The following is an 11,449-nucleotide window of genomic DNA, read 5'->3' on the forward strand; positions in this document are numbered from 1 at the left end:
TCAATGCGAGCTGGACGCTCAGGGCACTTATGGCCACCCACCTTTGTGAGGTCAAAGGCTGACAGTGACTCTCTGCTGACCTCACACGGCTCTCGGGCGCCCCGATGGCAGAGGTTACGGCGCTAAGCTGACTGCCAGGAGAAAAGGCTGACATGAAATGGCTGCTCCACAATGCCAGGAGCAAGGTCTGCTGGAATGGGGGTTCGGAGGGGAGCTCGGCCTTGGGCCTGGGAACTGTGCCTGGGAGCCAGGGACGTCCTTGGTGTGCAGCTGGACACCTGGGCCTGAGAAAGCAAGGTTTCTTTAGAGAGAATTGGAAGCATCATCACCTAGTGGCTGTGTCAGGGGGACGAGAGAAATGCACAGCATCTCTTGGTTCCCTGAAGTGCACGTGTCCTACGCCCTTGGATGTCTCCATGATAGAAAAAGGGACTGATTTTTACCCAAAACAGAGCTCCTTTCTCTCGGGAGCTTCTCATGCTGCGTGTCCTCCTCTCTTTCTTGTATTTGGCTATGACTTTAGGCTTGTTCTTGCTACTCCTTAAGCAGACTGAAGCTTCCCCGGAACATCACATTAACTGCTTTTCACTACCTCTAAGTGCCTTTCCTCCGCTTCTCATCTAATTAATTAGTGCTATCCTCTTCACGCCTGCTACAGAGGTATCTTTCCTACCTGGTACAAGCTAGAAGAGCTTAGCAGCATCCATACGTCTCTTTCCTTTAGTTCTCACAGTAGACTTGCTCGAGGTAATTTGTGTTGAGCAGTAATCAAGAGAAAGTGTCACCAAGCCAAGGCTGCATTTGCTTGTGTCTTATGGAATCCCTGCAGCTGTGTCCGCTCCCAGCTTCCTGTGTGCCCCAAGCATCCTTGCTTGCAGGGCAGTAGAAGATGCAGAAAAGTCCTGGCCTTAGTGGAAGCACTGCCCTGCAAGAGCTAAGACATCCCTCTTAGCAGCTCACTGTAGCCCCGAAATCCCAAAAAACGGCACGTGCCAGCTACTGGGAAGGAAATGAACTCTGCCATTGTGATATACCCGCTCAAGGCCCTGCTCTTTGGCCCAGGTGTCTACGAGGTGGTTTTGGAAATGAATCCTGTTGCGTGACTCCGTTCTTTCTGGGTGCTACTTTTCAGTTTAAAGCGGTTACTCCTTGTCCTGTCACTCCAGGCCCTGATAAAGACTCCCTCCCCAGCTTTCCTACAGGTTGCCTTTAAGTACAGGAAGGCTCTCCCTGGTGTCGCAGTAAGCTCACCTGTTACCCAGGTGTCACAGTTATTTCCTGTGATAGGAATAATGACCAGGGTTAATCTATTGCAGGTGATTTCATACAATTATAGAAAAGCTTTTGTTGGAAAGCACCTTAGAGGTCTCCAGATCACCCGCGTACTTCAAGCAGGGCCATTTTTAAAGCCCTGTCATATTGCTCAGGGGCTTGTACAGTCAAATTTTGAATGGCCCCAGCAAGAGACCCTACAGTCTCACTGTGTCCCTTTGCCAGTGCCTAGGCAGAGTGTGCTTCCCCTGCTGGTCCTGGTGAGATGAACTGATACAAGTTTTGAGAAAACAGAAGTTTATGCTACTGCATGAAGTACCCTTTGTAACATTTTTTTTTTTAACCTTTACTGTTTCATATCTGAAATTTGAAATTCATCAGGGAACTCAGCCTGGCACACAGTAAAACTGATGGCAGATACTTCACAATATTATTCGAATTTCACGTAAACAGAACAGACTAGCAACTTACTTAGGAGAAGTAATACGATTTCAGAAATATTCAAAACCAAAGGCATTCCAAACTAAGTTTAAGTTCAGAGGAAATCCAAAGGAAAAACTAATTTTGAAACTAATAATCAGAGAACATAATCTTCTACAAACGATAGATTTTCCTCCTGTATTGGGTAATTTTGATCTGTCTTTAATGATCATCTAGACATGGCTTTGACACCGAGTATTTTGCTTTGCCACTGCATTAAGTCTTCTTCTCATGTGTGGTAAATGTCCTGCTCTCATGGGATGGGCCTAGGAGACATACGCACTGTGTCTCATGATGCTTGGCTATCATCTTAAATCTGTGAGAAGAGGAAAGGTCTCGCTGCTTCCTGAACAGGGAATTGGATGTCTGCAGTTGAGAACCCTCTGTCTAATCTAGAAACGTGAAGGAAGGAGTTTGCTGGATTGCAAGTGACAGTGAAGAAAGCCACAGATGACATATCAAACTGATTAAAATGTTATTTAGCTCAGGGCATGGCTAATGATGTGGAGCTGGAATAGTTTGACGATTGTAATTACACTCACTATCATTGTTATTTGTTTACAGGATGGTAATGCCTAAAGGTCCCGCTGGAGCCTGAAACAAGGTTGTGCTGGGTGCTGCACGTGCATATATCAGTGGCGATTTGAGAGCTAGTGATACAAACAGACAAAACAGAGATTGAAAGGAGAAACAGAGGGATAGAGAGAAGAAGATCTCCCTGCAGGTCATTTAGGGGAACCAGCCATGAGTACAGTGCATCCAGGTCTCCAGTGCTCTGCTGGCCCAGCCAGATGAATGGAAAACATTGCAGCTTTGGAAAAATAGTGTTTCTTCTAATTCTTTGGCCACAGTTTTGATGTTTTAGGACTGCTTTTTTTTTTTTTTTTCCTTCCTTTTTTTCTTTTCCCCATTTGTGCTAGAAAAGGTGAACTTTTCAAATACCTATTCTGAATTAAAATATCGTTTTCATTGTTATGTTTCTGTTTTGTTGGCACTATTCATAATGACTTCTACCCTTCAGTGGCAGCAAAAGCTTATCATACCGTACAATTGGAAAGATCACAGAAAACTTCAGAGCTTTTGAAGAAAGGTGAGGAAAATCCATTCCCTGTTCTAGGCAGACAGAGTGGCTGATTTCCAGAAAGGTAAATGGGCAGGATAAGGCCACTTCATGTTCACTGATGGCCAGTTGTACGGACTGTGAAGATAATGGACTACCAGCACAAGAGACGGTGCCAATAATCTAATCCAATCCAATCTATTTCAAGTGGTAGAGACCTGATACTCTATGACAATGTGAGGAAGACCTAACTGTCAGGCAAACTTTGAGATGATCATGTTCAGGATCTAAAACTGTTATGACAAGTGTCAACACAGGAAGGGTGAAACAAAGGCATGAATGTCATACAAGTACTGATAAATCTCAGGAAGGCTGGAAACCAAGGCAAATGGATGGAATAAGATGGTGCTTTGTGTTAGCAAGAAGCAGAGGATGGAGAAATTAAATGTTATGGGTCAGCAAAAGAGTGGTTTTGTGCAAATCACTGCTAAAGATAGACAGCCTTGCTAGCCTGCTCTTTGCTCTTAGCTCCAGTCTAATAGTGAATTATCTCTGTACAGTTATCAGACACGTAAACAATAATGGGAATTTTGGGAGACTTTAACTTCCCAGCAAAAGATTGAAAGATAATTACCACTTATGTTCACAGAGGTATACTATGTGATGGATTTCTTCCCAAAAGTGAAAAAATATAAGACCATTTTAGACTTGGCTCCTGTATGGGTTTAAATGTAGTAAAATTTGAATAAAGTGTGATCATGAGCTGACTTTTCTCATTTTACATTTCACGACAGACAAAACCAGGTTTAGAATGAAGGTTTTGAGGCTTAGAAATGCAAACTTTGAAATCTAAGGAAATGAATAATTGAGTCTGACTAAGCAGCTCTGGGACTTGAGTGCAGAGAAGGCATAGTTAAAATTCAAAATTCAAAGAGGAAAAAAGCGATGAGAAAAGGCATGTTTCAGAGGTTAAAAACTGCAGAAATAAAGTAAGAATGACCAAAAACCTCCTTCACATAGGAAATTAAACAATAATAGTAAGTGGTACTTAAGAACCAGAAACCAGGGGGAACAAAGAGAACAAATTAGGACAGTTGCACGCTTGAGGCAAAAATAGATCAAAAGTTACTGATGTCTCAAATGCTGCAAATCTTATTTCCTGCATCTAACAGCAACAACAATGTGATATTAAGGGCAGTGACAGGACTCCCATTGAAAAGGAGGGTAGGGCACTAGGCGCAACATCATCTGAGGTGAAATAACAATCTATAGCGATTCAAGTGAAAAATGAAAAGCTGATATCTACCTAGCCTATTAACAGCATTGGCACACAGAACAACAAGTCAAGTAGGAAAAATGCATAACAATTGTGCAAATCAGGGATAGTCCCCAGAATGGGAGAGTAACAAATACACCTCTGTCCAGAAGAGGGTAAAGAGTCATCCAGACAAGTGTGGGCCTGTTAGTTTGACATCAACACCATGCAAAGTTTTGGAGCAAGAACAGCTAAGACCAGGGAAGGAGGGGGTAATGTGTAATTTACAAAATAATTTATCAGAGCTAAATTGTTTCCAGATAATTTAATAGCTTTCCTTTCTAGGACCAGTTCTTCCCTACACAGGGGATGAATTACATCTATTTCACTTTCTGTGAGCTTCTGATACATTATCTACGGATTTGGGCTTTGGGGCTGCAAGTGAATAAAGGGAATTTACAATTGTTCACACTGAAGAGGGACTTACCAGCAAAGGAGTCGTTACCTATGGTAATTCTCAGAGACAGTTCTGAAACTGCAGCTGCTAAGGAGGCAAAGACTCATGGAGAAATGTAGGCTGGAAGGGACCTCTGAAAACCCAACCTCCTATTCAGGGCAGAGCTGACTTCAAAGTTAGATATGTTCGGTATGGACATGGTGGCTGAAGATTAAAAATTACACATGAGCTTTGAGATTTGCAGGGGACATAAGGTTGGGAAGTACTACCAAGCCTGACAGAAGGATATCGCTTGTGATTGAAATGGTTCAGGTGAAGTGACAGGTGATAATACAAAGCAGAGCCATTCTCAGAGATTCTCAAAAAAGGGTGTTTTTTTGTCATGTTTGCTATATGGCAGTCAGGAGTTTAAAGCAAGCAAACAAACAAACAAACAAAAATGACAACAAAACCTCACGTTCATGCACTGTTAGCACAAGGAGGACTGAAAAAGTTTAGTGGTTATATAGTGTGTATGGCTATTCATTTTTTTTTCCCTCCAGTATGAATACACTGGACAAGGCAGCCCTGACACTCATTTGAGACATGAGGCACAGTTCTGCCACTTGTATTCACATTGAACTTAGGAGGAAGAGTTCACAAGACAGAAGGAACAAGTTGCCTATTGCCTGGAAGGGAATGAAAGGACATCATTCTGCCCAGCCAGATGCCAGTTGAGAGAAGAATATGTTGTCTCTACGTAAATGAATTTCTTGAGTAAATATCAAGGAGAAATAGGAAATGTGTAAGTTGGGAGACACATCTGAAATGATGACTGCAGTTGGCTTATGAGCAAGTTTGGACGGGAAATTGGTAGAAACTTCCCATTTTAAGAATAAAGTGCACCATAGATATGAAGTCAGCATTCACCTAAACAGTAATGGCCAACTCAAATCCCCCACAAGAAAGCAGTGGACAAACCAGAACACTAACAAACATGTTGGGGTCTAGAGTCAAATAGATATACCTAACTTTACTATGCCTAAACATCTGAGGGATTGCTTTTAGAGGCTGAGGGCTTGTACCCCATTTCCAATCACTTTCTCTGTGCCCCCTTCCCCAGAGAAGGAAGCTGCTTGGCTTCCCTGCCCTCTGATTCAGCTGCCCGCTGAGGCTGCCCGCCCCTCAGCACCTCTAAGCAGCAGCACCTTCACGTCTCCTCCTGCACCAGCAGCACATCAGCGCCTCTTGTTCCAGCAGCAGGACATCGGCGTCTCCCATTGCACCATGCAGACCTCCACGCCTCGAGTGCCACCAGCAGTACTCAATGCGAGCTGGACGCTCAGGGCACTTATGGCCACCCACCTTTGTGAGGTCAAAGGCTGACAGTGACTCTCTGCTGACCTCACACGGCTCTCGGGCGCCCCGATGGCAGAGGTTACGGCGCTAAGCTGACTGCCAGGAGAAAAGGCTGACATGAAATGGCTGCTCCACAATGCCAGGAGCAAGGTCTGCTGGAATGGGGGTTCGGAGGGGAGCTCGGCCTTGGGCCTGGGAACTGTGCCTGGGAGCCAGGGACGTCCTTGGTGTGCAGCTGGACACCTGGGCCTGAGAAAGCAAGGTTTCTTTAGAGAGAATTGGAAGCATCGTCACCTAGTGGCTGTGTCAGGGGGACGAGAGAAATGCACAGCATCTCTTGGTTCCCTGAAGTGCACGTGTCCTACGCCCTTGGATGTCTCCATGATAGAAAAAGGGACTGATTTTTACCCAAAACAGAGCTCCTTTCTCTCGGGAGCTTCTCATGCTGCGTGTCCTCCTCTCTTTCTTGTATTTGGCTATGACTTTAGGCTTGTTCTTGCTACTCCTTAAGCAGACTGAAGCTTCCCCGGAACATCACATTAACTGCTTTTCACTACCTCTAAGTGCCTTTCCTCCGCTTCTCATCTAATTAATTAGTGCTATCCTCTTCACGCCTGCTACAGAGGTATCTTTCCTACCTGGTACAAGCTAGAAGAGCTTAGCAGCATCCATACGTCTCTTTCCTTTAGTCCTCACAGTAGACTTGCTCGAGGTAATTTGTGTTGAGCAGTAATCAAGAGAAAGTGTCACCAAGCCAAGGCTGCATTTGCTTGTGTCTTATGGAATCCCTGCAGCTGTGTCCCCTCCCAGCTTCCTGCGTGCCCCAAGCATCCTCGCTTGCAGGGCAGTAGAAGATGCAGAAAAGTCCTGGCCTTAGTGGAAGCACTGCCCTGCAAGAGCTAAGACATCCCTCTTAGCAGCTCACTGTAGCCCCGAAATCCCAAAAAACGGCACGTGCCAGCTACTGGGAAGGAAATGAACTCCGTCATTGTGATATACCCGCTCAAGGCCCTGCTCTTTGGCCCAGGTGTCTATGAGGTGGTTTTGGAAATGAATCCTGTTGCGTGACTCCGTTCTTTCTGGGTGCTACTTTTCAGTTTAAAGCGGTTACTCCTTGTCCTGTCACTCCAGGCCCTGATAAAGACTCCCTCCCCAGCTTTCCTACAGGTTGCCTTTAAGTACAGGAAGGCTCTCCCTGGTGTCGCAGTAAGCTCACCTGTTACCCAGGTGTCACAGTTATTTCCTGTGATAGGAATAATGACCAGGGTTAATCTATTGCAGGTGATTTCATACAATTATAGAAAAGCTTTTGTTGGAAAGCACCTTAGAGGTCTCCAGATCACCCGCGTACTTCAAGCAGGGCCATTTTTAAAGCCCTGTCATATTGCTCAGGGGCTTGTACAGTCAAATTTTGAATGGCCCCAGCAAGAGACCCTACACTCTCACTGTGTCCCTTTGCCAGTGCCTAGGCAGAGTGTGCTTCCCCTGCTGGTCCTGGTGAGATGAACTGATACAAGTTTTGAGAAAACAGAAGTTTATGCTACTGCATGAAGTACCCTTTGTAACATTTTTTTTTTTAACCTTTACTGTTTCATATCTGAAATTTGAAATTCATCAGGGAACTCAGCCTGGCACACAGTAAAACTGATGGCAGATACTTCACAATATTATTCAAATTTCACGTAAATAGAACAGACTAGCAACTTACTTAGGAGAAGTAATACGATTTCAGAAATATTCAAAACCAAAGGCATTCCAAACTAAGTTTAAGTTCAGAGGAAATCCAAAGGAAAAACTAATTTTGAAACTAATAATCAGAGAACATAATCTTCTACAAACGATAGATTTTCCTCCTGTATTGGGTAATTTTGATCTGTCTTTAATGATCATCTAGACATGGCTTTGACACCGAGTATTTTGCTTTGCCACTGCATTAAGTCTTCTTCTCATGTGTGGTAAATGTCCTGCTCTCATGGGATGGGCCTAGGAGACATACGCACTGTGTCTCATGATGCTTGGCTATCATCTTAAATCTGTGAGAAGAGGAAAGGTCTCGCTGCTTCCTGAACAGGGAATTGGATGTCTGCAGTTGAGAACCCTCTGTCTAATCTAGAAACGTGAAGGAAGGAGTTTGCTGGATTGCAAGTGACAGTGAAGAAAGCCACAGATGACATATCAAACTGATTAAAATGTTATTTAGCTCAGGGCATGGCTAATGATGTGGAGCTGGAATAGTTTGACGATTGTAATTACACTCACTATCATTGTTATTTGTTTACAGGATGGTAATGCCTAAAGGTCCCGCTGGAGCCTGAAACAAGGTTGTGCTGGGTGCTGCACGTGCATATATCAGTGGCGATTTGAGAGCTAGTGATACAAACAGACAAAACAGAGATTGAAAGGAGAAACAGAGGGATAGAGAGAAGAAGATCTCCCTGCAGGTCATTTAGGGGAACCAGCCATGAGTGCAGTGCATCCAGGTCTCCAGTGCTCTGCTGGCCCAGCCAGATGAATGGAAAACATTGCAGCTTTGGAAAAATAGTGTTTCTTCTAATTCTTTGGCCACAGTTTTGATGTTTTAGGACTGCTTTTTTTTTTTTTTTTTTCCTTCCTTTTTTTCTTTTCCCCATTTGTGCTAGAAAAGGTGAACTTTTCAAATACCTATTCTGAATTAAAATATCGTTTTCATTGTTATGTTTCTGTTTTGTTGGCACTATTCATAATGACTTCTACCCTTCAGTGGCAGCAAAAGCTTATCATACCGTACAATTGGAAAGATCACAGAAAACTTCAGAGCTTTTGAAGAAAGGTGAGGAAAATCCATTCCCTGTTCTAGGCAGAGAGAGTGGCTGATTTCCAGAAAGGTAAATGGGCAGGATAAGGCCACTTCATGTTCACTGATGGCCAGTTGTACGGACTGTGAAGATAATGGACTACCAGCACAAGAGACGGTGCCAATAATCTAACCCAATCCAATCTATTTCAAGTGGTAGAGACCTGATACTCTATGACAATGTGAGGAAGACCTAACTGTCAGGCAAACTTTGAGATGATCATGTTCAGGATCTAAAACTGTTATGACAAGTGTCAACACAGGAAGGGTGAAACAAAGGCATGAATGTCATACAAGTACTGATAAATCTCAGGAAGGCTGGAAACCAAGGCAAATGGATGGAATAAGATGGTGCTTTGTGTTAGCAAGAAGCAGAGGATGGAGAAATTAAATGTTATGGGTCAGCAAAAGAGTGGTTTTGTGCAAATCACTGCTAAAGATAGACAGCCTTGCTAGCCTGCTCTTTGCTCTTAGCTCCAGTCTAATAGTGAATTATCTCTGTACAGTTATCAGACACGTAAACAATAATGGGAATTATGGGAGACTTTAACTTCCCAGCAAAAGATTGAAAGATAATTACCACTTATGTTCACAGAGGTATACTATGTGATGGATTTCTTCCCAAAAGTGAAAAAATATAAGACCATTTTAGACTTGGCTCCTGTATGGGTTTAAATGTAGTAAAATTTGAATAAAGTGTGATCATGAGCTGACTTTTCTCATTTTACATTTCACGACAGACAAAACCAGGTTTAGAATGAAGGTTTTGAGGCTTAGAAATACAAACTTTGAAATCTAAGGAAATGAATAATTGAGTCTGACTAAGCAGCTCTGGGACTTGAGTGCAGAGAAGGCATAGTTAAAATTCAAAATTCAAAGAGGAAAAAAGCGATGAGAAAAGGCATGTTTCAGAGGTTAAAAACTGCAGAAATAAAGTAAGAATGACCAAAAACCTCCTTCACATAGGAAATTAAACAATAATAGTAAGTGGTACTTAAGCCACAGAAACCAGGGGGAACAAAGAGAACAAATTAGGACAGTTGCACGCTTGAGGCAAAAATAGATCAAACGTTACTGATGTCTCAAATGCTGCAAATCTTATTTCCTGCATCTAACAGCAACAACAATGTGATATTAAGGGCAGTGACAGGACTCCCATTGAAAAGGAGGGTAGGGCACTAGGCGCAACATCATCTGAGGTGAAATAACAATCTATAGCGATTCAAGTGAAAAATGAAAAGCTGATATCTACCTAGCCTATTAACAGCATTGGCACACAGAACAACAAGTCAAGTAGGAAAAATGCATAACAATTGTGCAAATCAGGGATAGTCCCCAGAATGGGAGAGTAACAAATACACCTCTGTCCAGAAGAGGGTAAAGAGTCATCCAGACAAGTGTGGGCCTGTTAGTTTGACATCAACACCATGCAAAGTTTTGGAGCAAGAACAGCTAAGACCAGGGAAGGAGGGGGTAATGTGTAATTTACAAAATAATTTATCAGAGCTAAATTGTTTCCAGATAATTTAATAGCTTTCCTTTCTAGGACCAGTTCTTCCCTACACAGGGGATGAATTACATCTATTTCACTTTCTGTGAGCTTCTGATACATTATCTACGGATTTGGGCTTTGGGGCTGCAAGTGAATAAAGGGAATTTACAATTGTTCACACTGAAGAGGGACTTACCAGCAAAGGAGTCGTTACCTATGGTAATTCTCAGAGACAGTTCTGAAACTGCAGCTGCTAAGGAGGCAAAGACTCATGGAGAAATGTAGGCTGGAAGGGACCTCTGAAAACCCAACCTCCTATTCAGGGCAGAGCTGACTTCAAAGTTAGATATGTTCGGTATGGACATGGTGGCTGAAGATTAAAAATTACACATGAGCTTTGAGATTTGCAGGGGACATAAGGTTGGGAAGTACTACCAAGCCTGACAGAAGGATATCGCTTGTGATTGAAATGGTTCAGGTGAAGTGACAGGTGATAATACAAAGCAGAGCCATTCTCAGAGATTCTCAAAAAAGGGTGTTTTTTTGTCATGTTTGCTATATGGCAGTCAGGAGTTTAAAGCAAGCAAACAAACAAACAAACAAAAATGACAACAAAACCTCACGTTCATGCACTGTTAGCACAAGGAGGACTGAAAAAGTTTAGTGGTTATATAGTGTGTATGGCTATTCATTTTTTTTTCCCTCCAGTATGAATACACTGGACAAGGCAGCCCTGACACTCATTTGAGACATGAGGCACAGTTCTGCCACTTGTATTCACATTGAACTTAGGAGGAAGAGTTCACAAGACAGAAGGAACAAGTTGCCTATTGCCTGGAAGGGAATGAAAGGACATCATTCTGCCCAGCCAGATGCCAGTTGAGAGAAGAATATGTTGTCTCTACGTAAATGAATTTCTTGAGTAAATATCAAGGAGAAATAGGAAATGTGTAAGTTGGGAGACACATCTGAAATGATGACTGCAGTTGGCTTATGAGCAAGTTTGGACGGGAAATTGGTAGAAACTTCCCATTTTAAGAATAAAGTGCACCATAGATATGAAGTCAGCATTCACCTAAAGAGTAATGGCCAACTCAAATCCCCCACAAGAAAGCAGTGGACAAACCAGAACACTAACAAACATGTTGGGGTCTAGAGTCAAATAGATATACCTAACTTTACTATGCCTAAACATCTGAGGGATTGCTTTTAGAGGCTGAGGGCTTGTACCCCATTTCCAATCACTTTCTCTGTGCCCCCTT

This window comes from Anser anser (genome assembly GCF_964211835.1).
Source record: "Anser anser genome assembly, contig: SUPER_17_unloc_2, whole genome shotgun sequence".
Classification (NCBI taxonomy): domain Eukaryota; kingdom Metazoa; phylum Chordata; class Aves; order Anseriformes; family Anatidae; genus Anser; species Anser anser.